The 18,968-nt window shown below is 32.2% G+C and overlaps 1 long non-coding RNA gene across 2 annotated transcripts in view; it reads right to left on the minus strand.

Moving 5' to 3' along the window:
• Positions 1-18,968, minus strand: part of LOC120621492 (uncharacterized) — an 82,044-nt gene that overhangs the window by 54,319 nt on the left and 8,757 nt on the right. The window lies entirely within an intron of this gene.

The raw sequence follows: 18,968 nt of genomic DNA on the forward strand, positions 1-18,968 counted from the left end.
AATATACAAGACATATTTCCTCCCTGTATTTTAGTGTACACAAAAATATATGTCAATATGCAATTCAAATTCAAAAGTGACTTAGGGAGACGATATGGAATTATTTCGAAAATGTAACCCTTCACCAATAAGTTTTTAAAACATCTGCAAATATATTTTTCTGCCTTTTCCAAGACATAATTATTCTCAGTCTATGTAATCTATAGGGAAAAATTATTTCGTTAGGTTTTTAAAAGACATTGATGTAATTCATGTTTTATCTTAATTATTTTATACGTTTACTGGAATACGAGCACCACAAATACCAGAACTTTTTCCATGGCTCAAACCACTTTTCCATAATATCCACTTTAACATATACAAAAAAGTAGGCATGAAGATTTTTAGGTAGGGAGTAACATATTGAAGTAGTGCTGTAACATGGTGCTAAAAAATAATAATGAAATGATTGTATTAGGGAAGAAAATCTAAAGACAAGAAGGCCAATTAAGATGCAAATGAAGTATTCCTTGAAAAGTAAAAGCCTTCAGAAATTGGTAGTAGACACTAAAAGCAAAAGAAGAGGGCAAGAAATTTGTTGAAAGTGTGTGGCTTATTGATGGAGGAAGCATAGTGAAAGAGAGAGGGCTGTCATACAGGACTCGATGGTTTTCAATAAGGAGCTGTTAATGAAACTAAGAATTCAAAAGAAAATCTATTTGGTATCAAGACATATTAGATATAAATATATTGAATTCAAGGGTCTGACATTACATTCTAGTAGAATTATTAGTTGTTACATATTGAAAACTAGATCACATAGGAGAGGTTTTTTAAGGACATGAGTTTTGGAGCCATGTGTAAAGAAGAGATAAAAGAATACACTGAAATGAATAAGAAAAAAACTGCAAAGGATTGAAGCCAGAACTTCATAAAATTCCAAAATATAACTTAGTGAAAGGAATCAAAATTATGAGCACTACAATTAAAAAAAAGAAATACTGTGGTTTGCCCAATCGGATTGATCATTTCCCTCTCTGAGCTCCCACACATGCTGTCGTAGCTCCCTAACTTGATTGGAAACTCTAGTTAGTTTCCACCTTTTCTACAGACAGCCCTAATACTTTATCTCATTGAACAGAATAACTATTGCCTTGATAGACGAATTCCATGAGGCATTCAACAATACCAAAAGGTATTTTAAAAAATTGTATTTGATGTTTTGGAAGTCATGAGAGATGAGCAGGGATTAAGGAATGTAAATAATTCTGTCAAATTCACCCAATTGTATAGAAAATGATTTTTTTTTTCAGGATTATGATCTGTGTTTTACTCACATATGGAAAAATTAGTAATATGACCAAACTTTGTTTTTGACTGTTAATATGCTTTTATGCATTTCTCTAACATTCAATAAAATGATATTTTAAATTCATTCTTACAACCAATAAACATTTAAATTTAATTAATATCTGATCTTCTTATAACCCTTAAAGTTCATGAGTAGTTAAGAGTTCCTACAGCTTGATGTCTTCCTCGAGGGCTAAAATGTATTAAAGAATAATAAATTAGAAGCTTTTTAATCTTAGAGAAATAAAGGATCTAAAGTTTCTACCTGTATCTGAACTTAAAATATTTTTAAAATCTGCAGACTTTTTATTTGCACTTTATTATACCATGACACAAAACTGACAGTAAAGATGCAACTAAAATGATAAATTATAATTGATATGCAACACGCAAACACCTCAGCAGCAGTTTACTTTGTCTTTTTTGTCTGGATTCATAAGGCATAAGTAAATAGTTATAAATGCTTCCTAAAGAAATAGAAATCTATAAAAATATTTATACAGGGAGAGATTAACTGGAATTATTTATGCAGGGAGAGGTTAACTGAAATGTTAGCTTTAATGATAAAAAATTTTAATCAACTTAATAGTTTGTACATTTACATATTATATAGTATGAAAAAAGCTGAAATATTATGAAACCATTAATATTTTAAATCAAAATGGGTAAAAGGCTGATACAATACTATAAACATGAATAATGTCTATATTCATTTCCTAAGGCTGCCATAACAAATTATCACAAATTATCACAAATGATAACAAATTATCATTAAGGCTGCTTGAAAGAACAGAAATGTATTCTTTCATAGTGCTGGAGGCCAGCAGTCTGAAATCAAGGTTTTGGTGGGGTTGGTTCCTCTTGGAGGTACCAAGGATGTATACATTTCATGCCGTTCCCTAGGTTCTGGTGGCTGCAAGAAGTCACTGGTTTCCTTGGTTTATTGCTCCCTAACTCCAAATTAGCCTCCATTTTCATATGGCCAACACTGTTTCTCTATGTATCAAATGTCTCTCTGATTTTATCTTAAAAGGACATCCGTCATTGAATTTAGGGCCTACCCTAAATCCAGAATGATTTTACCTATAGATCTTTAACTTAATTACATTCGCAAAACTTTTATTCAAATAAGGTCATATTTATAGGTTCTGGTGGTTAGAATTTGGACATTGTTTTTGTGAGGGCCACTATTTAACTCACTATGATGTCAGTCAACTCGGAAAAGAAATATATACCAAATACTTATCTGTACTGTGTTATGTATTAAGTTCTTTGAGAGCTATTAATTTACATAATTATTAGAATGAATCTATGAGTTACCCTGTCTTCGAAGGCAAATTTCCTCGTTTCTAATGTTGCCTTCATCATTTACTTGATGCTTGATCTTTGGCAGATAATTTGACTGTATCATGCTTTAATTTTCCCTATTTTTGAATCCGGAAAGTGGGCATAAGATTGTCTATGCTAGGGAATTATTTTAAGTATTTAATAAGCTAATGCTTTAAAATTTCTGTGTTATAAATAAATGATAAACTTATTGAATAAGAACACCAAAATTAATAATAAAAATACATGATAATGTGGCTTTTGTTTCTGACTGTAATAGAAAGTCTGATCAACATATATACATACTCTCCATAATTAAGTAGAATACTAGGTGAAACATGTAAAACAAGTTTTAGATATCGGATACTAAGACAATGACCAAAGAGAGAAGGAAAATAAGTATAGTGAGTACCACAATCACCCCTGCATTTTGCCTGGATGCAGTTTTCTGATAGCATAGACAGGGACCCCAAGCAGAATACAAAGGATTCACTGAGATACGGAAATAGCAATTGAATTAGGGTAGACTAAGGAGTCTGGACTTAGTGGCGCAGAGCACTAGAGAAGGAGATCAGCATAGATCACTTTGAAAAGAAAAATACTACGAAGACATATAAACTGAACAATTCACAGAAATCACACAATTTTAATCATTCAGCATTATTATCTATATCATTGTCCAATTTGATCTATAAATTTAAACCATATTATATTGAAATCCTCATATCTTTTTTGGTAGGAATTTATAATCTGATTCTAAAATATATATGGAAATGCAACAAAACTAAAATAAGCAAACTAATTTTGAAAGGGAACAAAAATAGAAGTAATTTCCTAAATTGAAGAGAACACAAAATACACAGATAGATTAGTGGAAGAGAAAAGAATCCAGAAATAAACCTACGATTTTATAGGATCAATCTTTTTTTAACAAAAACACTGATCTAATAAAATAAAAAGGAGAGTCTTTGCAACGAACGGTGCTGAAACAACTGGATATTCATAAGAAAAAGGATCTGTCTCATGCAATACACAATATTATGTCAAATTAAATGACATAATCAACCATAAAAGACAAAAATATAAAAATTTGGAAAGAAAATTTAGAAAAAATTCTCATGACCTTGTAAAAGGCAAAGACTTCTTATACAGGACGTAAAAAGCACTTAACATTCAAAAGAAGATAAATTGGGATTTTATTAAAATTAAAATCTTCTACCCTTTCTTTAAATATTATACACATACATATATATTATATGTACATATATATATATGATGATTTGTATTTAGTTTATGTAAAAAATCTCATCCAGCTCACAAATAAGACTACTAACCCAATTTTGAAAAAGGGCAAACATTTTCAGTAGACTTCAAAAGAAGACATGCAATGACCAATTAGCACAAAAAAATACTCAAAATCTTCTGTCAGTAGTGAAATGTGATTATCACGCAAAGATGTGGATCAGCTAGAACGATCATACATCACTGGAGTTATTTTGTTTGTTTTGTTTTTGTTGTTTTTTAAGTGTGATTTCAGGGAATGGATGTGATAGCTCTTCTGTAATGCATTTAGAGAAGTGTTTTTAAACACTCGTAGTAATGTAGTAATAACATTTATAACAGTGGTATCTGGTTGCTAGAAAGAGAACAATATTTTTTTTAGGTGAAGTTGGCATTTTATAAATATGAACCTCTACAAAAGGCAAAACTAAAGTGACAGAAAGCAGATCAGTTGTAGTCTGGGTGTAAGTTTGAATAGGGGTATTGGTTTTAAAAAGACACAATGGAACTTTTTGGTGGAATATGTGTTATATATCTTGACTATGATGGTAAACTCTGTACATATGCATTGATCAAAAATCATCAAACTATACATTTAAAGTGAGTATATATTAGTGTGTGTTAAATACACCTCTGTAGAGTTTATTTAAAAAATAATAAATATTTTAAATGTCTAATTGTAGGACCTTTGAACCACTTTTAATAAGTTATTTATAGATTTGTTAATTTTCAAAGAAAACAACGTAAACTACTTATTTGACTTATCTCCTTATCTTGTTAACTAGGAGAAATATCTTAATGATACAGAAATTTGGAGCACTCAAGAACCTAGATCCTATGAAGAAATACATGTGAATGATTATATAATTGAGGTGAGTGTTTACGCTATATTTTAATTCACCAAAATAGATACTAACCAAAATGTGAAAAGGAAAAATGCATACTATTTTTCAGGGCATGTCTGCCACCCTCTTGGGTTTTATTTTACATTTTTCAATCTAAAACATTAAGGTCTGACTTGCTCTATGTCTAACATTGATTTCCAACACCACAAAAGGCAGTATAATCAAAGAGCAAAGTCAGAATATCAGCTCCTTGCAGAAGATGAAAGCTCTGTTATTAGTCATACTATTGATGGCATTGCTATATTAGTAGTGATCATTAAACCTAAATAAAGAGAAGAAATTCATTTGTCCTCATTAAATCTACCATCATGATTGTTTCTTTGGAAAGGGAGACCACTAATTATCTGGCATATTTGTGTAAGTAAGATTTATTCCTTTATTTCTTTTTTCCTTCCTTCTTTCCAAATCCGTGTATGAAAATAAATATTGAAGCTAAATATCATAATCACCTTCTATCATAACATACCAAATAATGCTACAGTGTGTGCAGAATTTAGACAAAAAATTTTTTCTTACTTATTAACCACATAACAAACATTTTAAAAATAGAACAGAGAAAAAAAGAGCATAGGGATGTATTTTAGAAGCAAATTTACACAGGTAACTAATTCATCTAGTGTACAGAAAGAGAACAGGTACACGTATGCCAACATCATTTTCAAAATCTTTTGAAAAGCATAAAGTGCTAAATTAACAATACATATTCACTGGTATTATCTATTAGCAGAATTAACACAAAGCCCTTGGTTATCAAGTTTTAGACTGTTTCCATTGTTCATTTTTGAGATATTATGGGGTTTGAATGAAAGCATTCCCTGTATTAACAAAGAGAATATTATACTGGCTATCCTAAAAAGTCAAAATAATTAGAAGTCTTTGTGCAGAAAACCCGAGATTCTTCATTCATGTTAAAATTTGACGTAAATATTGAACTGTTTTTCTGGGAACGTACCGTCTTTCAAATAATAATTTCTATTTTATGGTATTTAAAACTATTAGTAACATTAGAGATCACGTAGGCCCTTCAAATCAGCAAACACACTATTACAGGGGAAGAAATTGGCATGTTAAGTATATGAATCATTCCATTGTTTACTCCAAATATTCCAGTTTTTTTTTTTTAAGGATTTAGAGTATTCTCCCCACTACCCCAACTCCAACCCCATGGAACAACTGTTCATTATTACTCGTACAAGTTCATACTCCTAGGGTCAGATAAGAAATACACTCTACCTCTATATCAATGGCCTTTTCAACTCTGAAAGTCTTCATGATGTTCAAACTTGTATCCTCTAGGCTGTCTTAGAATGATGCAACAAGCTTGAACTGCCTCTTGGCACAGAATGCTAAATTTTCAGGAATTTTGCTAGGGTTTGACATCAGGTCGGTAGCTTGAAATAGGATGTGGCATAGTATTTAGACCTTGATAATTAACAAATGCCACAAATCAAAGCTTCTTTCCTGCTGATTTCCATTGATCAACATGCCAGTGATAATACTCCATTTCAAAAGTAATTGTTTTTTCAGAAAAGGAAAGAAAGGAAAGGAAAAAAAAAAGAAGGGAGGAGTGGGAAGGGAAGGAGGATGGAAAGAGAGAAGGATGGAAAAGATTAGAAGGCAGAATTAGGAAGGAAGGAAGCAAAGGAATAAGGAAGGAAGGAAGGAAAGAAGGAAGGAAGGAGGGATGGAGGGAGGGAAGGAGAAAGTGAAGAAAGGAGGGAGGGAACATCCAAATTATTTAACCTATATTCTCAAAATTCCTAAAAATAATCTTTTATTTTTTCGACATATTTTGTCTAAAAAATTTGAAAACCACATTAAAATGTAAGACTTTAAAAATAATTTGAAATATAAAATTATTTTTTAGTAACATTTTCTAAATGAAGATAACTAAATATCCCATCAGATTAAAACATGTGGGATAATGTAAACACGCCCTAGGGATCATACTCTCATTTAGGGGAAAAACAATTTAGTTATGCCTCTCTTCTACTATTCCTTTCTATAAGATAAGGTTATCTGTTTGTTTGTTTGTTTGTTTGTTTGTTTGTTGGGGTGGGGCCATGCTTATGCATCCATGTGAATACTGGACGGAGGGTGGGGTGGGGGTGCGGGACAAACTGATTCCATGTTGGTATGTGGATATTCACTGTCCTCTGTGACATATTGTTGGGGAAAATTCCCTTTCCAAAATGGGCATGGTTTACCCTGTTGGAATTTCTAGTTAATTTTAACAACTAATACTATTATATTTGGTCCTCTTGACTTACTCGGGAACAGATAATGCCTTCTAGATGACTTGCTTTGACCTGAAATCAAGCTATCCTCAGGCTGCAGTGTTTTCCAGAGATCTAACTTCTAGTAGGTGGACCATTCTGTCCTTGGTAAAACCATGCTACACTTACACTCATTAATCTTTCTCTTTATCACAATACTTGTCTTCTTTTTGTGTTTGGCTTATTTCACTTAGCATAATGTCCTCCAGTTTCTCCAAGCTGTTGTTAATGGCTAATTTTCCTTGTTTGTTGTGGCCGAATAATATTCCTGTGTGTGTGTGTGTGTGTGTGTGTGTGTGTGTGCACGCGTGTGTGTGTACCACATCTTCTAAATCCATTCAACAATCAATGGACATTTAGATTATTTTCATACCTATTTTAAATAATGTTTCAATGAACATGAAAGCACAGATATCTCAGTAATTGATTTTATTTCCTTTGAGTAGATACTCAGAAGAGGGATTGCTGTGTTGTATGGTAGTTATACTTTTAGTTTTTTGTAAAACCTCTGTGCTGTTTACCATAGTGGCTCTAACAAGTTACATTCCCACCAACAGTGTAAAAGAGTTTCCTTTTCACCATATCATTACCAACACTTGTTATCTTTTTTATGTATCCATCTAACAAGTATGGAGTGATATTTCATTGTGATTTGAATGAATTTTCCTGATGATTAGTGATGTTGAGCACCTTTTCATATCCCCTTTAGCAATTTGTATATCTTCTTTGGAAAAATGACCAAGCAGGTCCTTTGCTTATTTTTTAATCAGACTGTTTTTCAGTTTGTTTATTAGTTGGTTTGTTTTGCTATTGATTTGTACGAGTTCCTTAGATATTTTGGATATGTACCTCTTATCAAATATATTATTTAAAAATATTCTCTCCCATTCTGTAGGTAGATTTTTCTTGATTGTTTTTCCTTTGCTGTGCAGAAGCTTTTTAGTTTGATGTAGTCTCATTTATTTTTGCTTTTGTTGCCTGACCTTCTGGGGTGATATCCAAAAAATCATTACCACGGCCAATATCAAGGAGCTTTTCCCCTGTTTTATTCTAGGATTTCTATGTTTTCATGTCTTACATTTAAGTCCTTAATCCATTTTGAGTTGATTTTTGTGTATAGTCCAGTTTTGTTTCTTTAGACGTGGCTATTCTGTTTCCTAACATTTACTACAGAGACTATCTTTTCCCTACTGTGTATTCTTGACACCTTTGTCAAAGTAGTTGACTATATATGTGTGAGTTTATTTCTGGGTTCTTTATTCTGATCCATTAGCCTATGTGTTTGTTTTTATGCCAGCCATACTGTTTTAATGACTATAGCTTTGTAATATAGTTTGAATGCAGAAAGTGTGATGCCTCCAAATTTGTTCTTCTTTCTTTAAAAACAAATAGTTTGGGCTATTTAGGGCATTGTGTGGTTCCACACAAATTTTAAGGTTTTTTCTTTTTCTGTGAAAACTGACATTGGAATTTGGATGAGGATTGCATTGAATCTATAGTGCCTTGGGTACTATGGACATTTTGACAATATTAATTATTTCAGCCCATAAGAGGGGATATCCTTTCATATATTTATGTGTTCTTCAATTTCTTTTATCAATGTTTTATAGTTTTCAATGTATGGAAAGTTCAATTCTTGGTCTAATTTATTCATAAGTATTTTATTTTTCGATACTATTATAAATTGAATTGTTTTCTTTGTTTACTTCTTTGATAGACCATTGTTGTTGTAAAGAAATGCAACTGGTTTTTTATGTTGATTTTCACCTCTTTGAACATGACATGCTCTATTTAATTACACTTTCAATTCCACATCTAATTTTCAATTAAGAACACTGCATGCTTGATTTCCATGACACTTCTAAATCTTATATCTTATATTGCATTAATTTTATATTTTACATCTTAATTTTATATCTTATATATTAATTTAAAAACCCTGTGTTATATCGTGTGTGTTTTGTATTTATTTCTCTCCTATACTTTATCTCTGGAGTACAAACACTAAGTCAAATTGTATCTGAATGCCTACTAAGAATAGAATGTTTTCTATCATATAAGAGGTTCTTAATAAATGTGAACTTAATGGTGAAAAATCAGACCACAAATTTTTAAAAGGAGAATCAAAGATAAAATATATTAGTCTTCTTCTTATTATGAGATTCTTTCTATGTTTACCTAAAAAGTGTCAATATTCTATGAGACAGATCTACAACTTATACTGTTTTCTGATGAAAGAACATTGAAATAGTTACTTATAATGCTAACTGTTTATCTAAGCATATGCAGTCTTAATTTTTTTTTTTTTTACCTAAACACACTTTTATCTAACTCAAAACTCATTTGCAGAAGCTTCTCTTTCTGAAAGGATTAGTAAGTTCCAGGATTTCTTAAATTGCTATCATGTTATCATATGCCAGACACTGAAATAAATATCTTTCCTGCATAACTTCATTTACATATCCTCTAACATTATAATATGGGTTCTGCTATTTACAAAGCATTAGAGATGGGAAAAAAAAAAAAGTAAAACCTAGATACCTAGATGCAGAGGGCTTTGTCTGCATCACATAGCAAGAGATGAATGAAACTGAAAAGTCTGCCCATGTAAATTTGACTCCAGTGCCTGTGAGCTTAAATATTATACCAAATTCAATCCTTAAAATTGTAAATAAATCTACACTGGAAAGAAAAAGGTAAATAATAGTTACAAAGAAGACAGGGAAAATTTGACAAATCATAACAACATGACTTTCCAATATTGTTTTTTAATTTTCTCTATATTACTCTGAATAGTTATCTTAGATATATCCTAAATATAAAGGAAGGAAGTTTACAGTTTCATATATTTTTCTGAATAATATTCATTTAAAAAGATTTGAATATCATTGAAACCTTACCACCTTTACATCTGTCTTTAATATGGCTCTTTTTTAGTTCAATTTTTAGATGTCTTCTTGTAAAACTCATCTGAGCTTATTTTGAGGAAAGGAAACAAATTAAAGATTTATTTATAAACACTTTTTTAAAAAGATAACAGTTGATATAATCATGTCTTAGCCATCTTAGATGAAAAGCTTGGATACATCTTTGACTATTTCATTCATCTGATTCCTTACATCAACAATAGTAAAAACAAACAAACAAATAAAACGAACAAACAAACAGAAAACTTAAGTAGAGGAAAAGAATACTGCCATGTTCAGGCATAGCCCTCACATAGGATTAAACTTTAGACTCTGACATACTGTACAAGGTCCTTCAAGCAACTCTAACATGTTTTTCTTCTTATAATCTGCCACTCTTCCCCTGTACTCTTTACAGTCTACGTGTGCCGTTCCCTGAACATGTGCTACTTCATATGTCCGTGCTTTTATACACTCACTTCTCTCATCCTTGAATGCACATTTCTCACATCTTTGCCAGGTAAATACACATTTACAAATATTGGCACAATTTCAAGTTTGTAAGGAATATACCTCCTGGACTAGGCAAAATTAACACTTTATGGTCTGTGAAATCAGTAATTCGCAAACATGTATATAGTCTTTATCATAGTGCATTTATAAAAGTAATCACTTAAAAATCTCTGTTTCCTCATTGAATGGCATATTCTGAATTGGAAAGACAATTGTTTGTCTATCTTTTAGTTATTATACCTCATTTATACTTGGAATAAAATATTCAGTATATTATTATCTTAAATTTTGTGCATTCTATGGTCTCTAACATAATCTGTGGATGGAGCAGGCATTTAATGTATTTTAATTTTAATGTGTTGGCAAAATACTAATGAATAGCTAATTATAAATTGTGATCGACTATTAAAAATTCAAATTTGTTAGAGTTGAAAGTTTAGAAAATGTAGCTAGATGGAAGGTTATTTAGATTTCTTTAATGAACAGATGTTGGTATATTTACCTTTTAAAATACTCCAAAATCTAGGTAAGGTTTATTTACTTTTTATTATAAAAATAATTTTTCTAGTTACTTTATCCTTTGATATCAAAAAACATTGTTTGAAATGTCACATAAATCAAATTTCTGAATTCATTTTTAAATAAGAGGTGTTTCTCCAGTGATGAAATGTCAACTTACATATTTCATACACTGTCAGCTTTTCCATATTGCTTAAGAAAAGGTCTGAATAAATACATAAAATATGTTCTAAACTTTAAAATCTGAAAATTTATTGGACATCTAAAAGAGTGTGCCACTCACTGACAATATTTTGTCTTCACTCTGATATTCATAGAATGACTCAAAGAATCTTTATGTCATAAAATTCTGACATAATAGAAAAAGAGAAAAGACAGTTGTCTAGTAAAAGACATCATAGAATTATGAGTGGTAAGAGTATATGTTAGCTATAGTTATGACACTAATTCATTATGGCCTATGATTTACCTCCTTCTACCATTTCATAAGAATTTATGAGTACATCTCCAGAAAACATCGCTGAACACTGTAATCATTAATTTATTATAGCAATATTTATCGAGCACTTAGCTGTGACCCTGTGTTGTTAGAATCTTGTAATGTTTTAATTTTCTTTAGTACATTGGCATGATAATACAACCTTAGCTGTGATTTGACTTTATCTTTTTGTAACAAACTGTCCCAAACTGGTTCAGACTCTTAGACTTCTATAGCAAAATCCTTCCTGAAATCCTTACTTTGTATTTCTCCACCTCTATACTCATTTTACATGTGCCACATGTGCCTTTTCCAAGCTCAACTCAAATCATTCATTCTGCTCAATAACGTTGAAATTTCAATGTTTATAAAGTCAACTTACATGCAATTAATGCATTTCAACATTTGCCCACAACAATTTTTCTACTATTGTGATATAGTTTGCCTTTTTCATGCATAAGCCAGATTTTAAGCAATTTTCTTAAAAGAAAATTGTGCACTGAACTCCAAGTAAAATACTGAAGAGATGCTAGGTAAACAGAAATTATGTGGAAGACTTCTACTTCTTGCTAAGATAAAGGAACCAAATTATTCCCCCGTGTGAAAGAACTGAAAAGCTGGAGAAATATATGAAACAACAGTGTTCAGGTAATTATTTTTGAGAGACAGGAAACAAATAAATTGAACCCTGTACTGGATTGAATAGTGCTCTGTCAGAATCCACGTCCACCTGGAATATGTAAATGTGATTTTATTTGGATATAGGGTATTTGCAGATGTAATCAAGTAATGATGAGAACACACTGGGTTATAGTGGACCTTAATTCAATGGCTGGCTTCCTTAAAAAGAGGAAAATTTGGAAGCAGAGATAAACAGAGAGAACACCATGGGAAGAAAAAATACAGAGATTGGAGTTATACTACTATAAACTAAGAAATGCCAAGTATCGCTGGCAATCGCCCAAATCTAGGAAGAAGCAAGGAAACATACTCCAGAGTCTTAGAGAGAGCATGACCATGCCTACCTCTTGATTTCAGACCTGCAGCCTCCAGAACACAATAAATTTATTTTGTTTTAAACCATCTAAATTTGTGGTAATTTGTTACAGCAGCCCTAGGAAACTAATCCAAGCCTTGAGATTGCCACACTTCACTGTCTGGGGAGATTCGAGATTGCAGCTCAGAAAAAGATACTCCAGGTGGAACTTGATAATCTCCCCAGTTATCACCAGGGAGCTGGAAGATTCCAGGAGATTCAAGACTGATGAAGTATTAGAGCATTTCGAGAGAGAATAGAAGAAGTCCAGTAATCTGCAGAGGACTCCCCTGAATCTTTATCCGAGTACTAATCAGCACAATTGTATGAGAAAAATACCCCACAAGCAGTAAAGAACAATTCAAAAGAAACATAAATATAAATCTCTGGACCTCACACATTTCCAGAACTTGCTCATGTTCTAATTCTCCAGAGCGGAATATCTGATAATTCACAAGGTATCATACAGAGTAATCAGAAACTCCTTGGGAGTGGAGCTAATTAGCCATAAACTAAACTAAATTCCTTATCTATATAACAAAGCAAGCCTTGAATTGTCAAAAACCCTATTAGACTTATAAAGAAGAAGGAAAATAGGGCCCAATTAAAATTGAACTAGAAATGACAGAGATTACAGAACTAGTAGAAAAGGATTTTTAAGAGTTTTATTAGACTTCCAGCTTCATCTCTTGACATGTAAAAAGGCTGGAAGTCATCAAAGCCATCCTTACAAGAAAAAAGCTGAACAAATAGAAAATCAATGCCTCTTCTGAGCTCCAGCAGGGTCCTAAGGTCACAGGGTAAAACATAATGTCAAAATCCACAGAGACTGGAGAATCCAGAGAAACAGCCATGGTCTGCTTAGACAGGACTGAAGCTGTTGGAGTGAGAAATTGATAAGAACAATTAAAAGATAATGATGAAAATCACATGATATCACTTATATATGGGATATAAACCCAAAAGCAACAAATGAACAGGGCAAGCAAAGACTAGTGATTACCAGAGGGGAGCGGGGAAGGAGGAGGGAGGTGGTCGACAGGGTAAAGGGGGTCAAATATGTGGTGACAGAAAGAAATCTAACTGTGGGAGGGGAACACACAATGCAATATATATATGCCTTCCTGTTAAATTGTACTCCTGACACTTACTGGATTTCGTTAACCAATGTCACCAAAATAAATAAGTAAATAAATAATCAAAAATAAATTTTAAAAAAGATAATGATGAATTGCTGGAAGCTGATTGTGGATTAGCATGGAAGTGAGAAGCTCACAGTTTCTTGGATTTTACCACTGGAAACACTGCAAGGTCATGTGGTAAAGATCTGAGAAAGGTAAGTTCATGGTTCCAGCAGGGGAAAGGGAAGAATAATCATGATGAAATACACTGACAGTGTTCTCTATCACAAAGGCCTGCTGTGCAAAAGGAAAAGACACTGCCAGAGTTTTATCCCACTTGGAAGAAAGGCGCTTTTCCATTTTTTGCCCTCTGGAGCTTTTATGTGTCAGCTAGTAGAATAAAAATGTTAAATGCTGAGAAGCACTTGTGATGGTTACATGCTAGGGACACAGGCCTACAAATGACCAATATTTAATCCTAAATATAGAATACTTTCCCCTTATACACACCTTACCAGTACAGAAACATAGATCCACTGTAATAATGTTAGATTTCAGGTGAAAAAGCCACAACTCTCAGAGGAATACTTAGGGAGGGCCCGGAACAACAGGAGAGATGAAAACTAGGGCACTAGAGAAATGTGAAGCCTTTGGCGCCTACAGATCCACTAAACATTAAACACAATAAAACTCTTAGTCAGATTAACATAAAACCTACCACCGAAAGACAATTTCAGTTTTTATCACCCAGTACATTCTGATTGGCATTCCATATATAATTGTGAGGCACATTAAAGAGCAAAACAAGTAAATACATTAAATCTGAAACAACAAAGCACGCATGAGAAGCAGACTCACATTTGACACAGATGTTGGAAGCCAGGGAATTTAAAATTCACAATCTAAAACAAGAATAATTAATACATTAAGAGATCTAATGAAAAAGTAGACAACATGTAAGAAACAGATGGATAATTTAAGCAGAGATGAAAACTCTGAGAGAATCAAAAGGAAATGTTAGAATTCAAAACTACTAAAATGGAAATGAAGCTTTTGATGGTATCAACAGTAGACTACATTTGGCTGAGTAAAGAATCAGTGAACTTGAAGAAAGGTAATAAAAACTTCCCAAACTAAAATGCAAAGAGAAAATGAATGGAAAAAAAAAAAGAAATACAGAATAGAATATCCAAGAACAACTATGGGACAATTTCAAAAGATATAAATACATATAATTGGAACACAAAAGAACAAGAAAGAAGCAAAAAAAAAAATACTGGAAATAATAAATGACCAAAATTTTTGCGGAATTAATGACACACGCACACACACAACCACAGATTCAGAAATCTCAGAGAACTTCAAGCCTGAAAAATAGCGAAATATCTATACTTAGAAATATAACAAAGTGCCAAAGCCAAAAAAGAAATAGAAAGTCTTTGAAATAAGATGGAAAAGAAAGCAAAACAATAAACATCTTACCTGTAGTGAAACAAGAATTAATATTACAGCCATACAAACAAATTGCAAAGTGAAAAAAGCCAGTTTGAAAAGGACTAATATAATATAATGTAAACCTAAAAATTAAAGGCTAAAGTGAGAGGCAACAAGTCTTTACTTGAGATCCAAAAGAACAGCTATTCGGGAAGCACTGATTCAGGCAGAAACCCAAATAGTGTTCAGTGAAGGTAAAGAGTAGTTATGAGAAAGGGAGGGGAATATAACATGAATAGAAGGAAAGATTTTCTATGAGTGCTAATAAGCTAAGGAAGGAATTTCTATTGGTGCAGATAAACTAACATAGTGATGCTAATTCTAAAGAATGTGTTTGAGTTTTAGTTTGGTAGTCACAGTTGGTGTTCTGTTATTTTTACAAACAGTTGTTTGGAATATAGTGCTGTTTTAGGCCCAATCCAAGAGTATTTTGCCCAGTTTAAACATTCCAAAGTTTTGAGGAATAAGACATAAAAGGCAGTTCCTCTGGGATGGCAGCTCTGAGTCCAGTTTAAAGTGGCTTTCTTTATATTTTTTAAAATAATAATTATAATTACATGATATTCTGAGAAAGGCAAAAGTACAGCAGCGATAAGAGATCTATGGTTTCCAGACACTAAGAGGTGGAGGGAATGTTGACAGCATAAAGCACTGGGCATGTTTTAGTGACGAAACAGTTCTATTAAATATTATAATGGTGGCTACATGACATTATATATTTGTCAAAACCCATAGAATTTTATAATGTAAGTGAACATTATTGTATGAAAATTAAATATATATATATTTAGGAACCAAGGATGATGTGGAGAATGTAGACAAAACAATCTAATTTTACTACAAATAGATTAAAGTATCTTACTGAAGGAGGTAGGGGGAAAGTGATGACATAAGTAACTTAGGAAATAAGTGGACTCTTTAATACTAAAGGCAAAAGGAACTGTCAATAAATTAGCAATATACTCTCTTTGAAAACATCGCTTCCCGTGTGGGTATGGGTTTATAATTCTGATACCACTACACACGTATATTGGCATTAAGTAATGGCTATTGGTCTGAGCCACATTTCTCATTTTTGGAGTAGGAATTTCAAAATAAATAAGGAGAGGAAGCAAGAATGATTCGTGTAATAATAGACTGGCATTTGATCTATCTATGTGAACTTGGTTTAGTTGGTTTGGGTGGGTATGACAAAATACTACACACTGGATAACTTATACAACAATTTCTCACAATTCTGGAGGCTGGAAGGTCAAGATCAGGGCACCAGTATAGTCACATGAAAGCCCTCTTCCAAGCTGTAGACTTGTTGTATCCTCACATGGTGTAAGGATTACTTTGTGGGATCACTTTTATAAGAGTACTAATCTCAATTATGAAGGCTCTATTCTCATGATTTAGGCAGCTCCCAAATGCCTTACCTCCTAATATCACCACACTGGCCATTAGGATTTCAACATATCAATATTGGAGGTGACACAAACATTCACACTATAACAGAACTCATGTTTAGCTCAATATAGGTACCGATGGCATCTATAAATATGTGTATATACATGGCATAGTATGCACACATGCACATCCTCGTTCTATCACCCAAGAGAGCCTAGAAACAACTTCATCCCAGTAGCACAAGCATACCTAGTACCCATTATTTCTAATATCATTGTTTCCAACACAATTCTAAATTAAGAGGAACCATTTCCTTGGATAAATGGTTGATTCTAGACCTGGGACAGAAAATATACACAATGAAACTGGAGTATTTTGTAGTGCCAGAAATTTAAAAATGTTCAAATATAAACCCCACAAAGATGGTGTTTTATCAAAGAGACAGAGGAGACAACTGAAAGCTCCCAATGGCAAAGCTGAAATAATTTGAACAAAATAAATACATTGTAAATTACTTGTCCGTGAGTTTAAATAAATATCCAAAGTTCATAATGATATAAATGTTAAACAAATACATGGGGAAGTAAGGACAAATCTCTTATGCAATATAATTTCAAATAACTCATCATTCTATAAATGTAGGCTGCACATAGTGGCTCTTTACCAAAAAGTACAGTATAGAAAGAGAAATCAAAACAATAGCCGTAGAGTTGAGAAATCTGACAAAATCTCTTTATCAAGATCCACATCAATAGTGATGTCATTTTGATAGTTTGCACTCTCAATATAATAAAAATAACATTTACGCCTCTGTGGTCTTCTTCTAGAAACAGATAACCCCAATGTAATCTGAAGAAAAAAAATACACAAAGCGTAATTGAAGGAATTTTACAAAAAATCTGAACAGTGCACCTGAAACTGGCAAAGTTATGAAAAACAAGGAATATCTGAAAAGCCGTCACAGCTCACAGGAGCCTAAGGAGACAATATTATTAACTGTAGTGTGGTATCCTATATTGGGTCCTCAAAGATAAAAGAGGCCTTTGGCAAAAATTAAGGAAATATAAACAAACTATGGAATTTAGTTAATAATAATGTATAGATTATTTTAACAAGTGTGCCACATGATATGAGGTGTTGATAATAGAAGAAATTAGATGTGACTGTGGATATAAGCAAACCCTCTGCACTATCTTTATAACTTCTATACAAATCTAAGCATGTTCCAAAATAAAATTTCATTTAAAAGAGTTATTTTAACTGCATTCTATATATTCATGATAGATAAAAGACTGAACATGTTAAGTAGAGAAATGAAAGATATTTTTAAAAATCCCTGATTCAAATATATAATGGTAAGTACAATGAGATGAAGATAAATGGGATTGACAGTACTTTAGATATTACAGAAGAGAGAATTAGTGAATTTGTAGACAGAAATATAAAGTCTCCAAAATGAATGATAGACAACAGAATAGCATTTCCTGTTCCTTTCTGTCTAATGAGGTATAATTTAATAAAAGTTCACTGTATATGAAAAACATAATCAGAAAAGTTTTCTTTATCTCAGTACTTTATTTCCTTCTATTGTCTCATTCTTGATTTGGGCTTATAAATTTGCATTCTTTTAAAACTCCACTTCTTATGCCCTTTCTTTTGTGAAAACTCTCTTATCCACCAACCATCTACTTAATTTTCCTCTTGGGAATCCTTTTCTATCTCTATGTATGCCTTTATCCAACTATATATCTTAGTAATGTGTGTAAATGTTCACATCTCTTTTAATAAACTTCTTAATTGTTGTGAGTCAAATTTCTTCTGATTCAACTGTATCACACAGGTCCCACCACAGTGTTTGAAAATATACATATATCTCTTATTTGCATATCTTTAAAGCAGTATTATCATGGGTTGATGCATACTAACTTATTTTTAAACTCCTGCCACTTAGGGGTCAGTGGGACCCAACAGGTACTATATGGTTATTTAAATTACTACCATATTATGACAAAAAAGTTAAGAAAAATTAAATCTACATATTTTGATGTCATAATTTTAATAATTTTATGCAAAAGATATGGTGAGTAAGCAAACTAATGCATGGACTTCTGATATCATATGTAAACTTTCTTAACAATTCTTTTATATCTTATCACAGGTGAGACTGAAATGAGATTCTATTGTATTTCAGATTTATTCCCTTACATGGCTATTTTTACATTCTCCCATTGTCCTTTGAACTGAGATATGTTCTTTTATTAATTTTCTTGGTATAATTAGTACACAGAATTGAAATCTTATTTGCATATTTTGGAAAGTCCCTTTAAGTTCAGAGTCCTTAAAAACCTAATTACTAAAGAAATATCATTTTCTCCTGAATATATGCTGCAAC

This window comes from Pteropus medius, unplaced genomic scaffold (assembly GCF_902729225.1).
Source record: "Pteropus medius unplaced genomic scaffold, Ma_sr-lr_union100, whole genome shotgun sequence".
NCBI lineage: Eukaryota > Metazoa > Chordata > Mammalia > Chiroptera > Pteropodidae > Pteropus > Pteropus medius.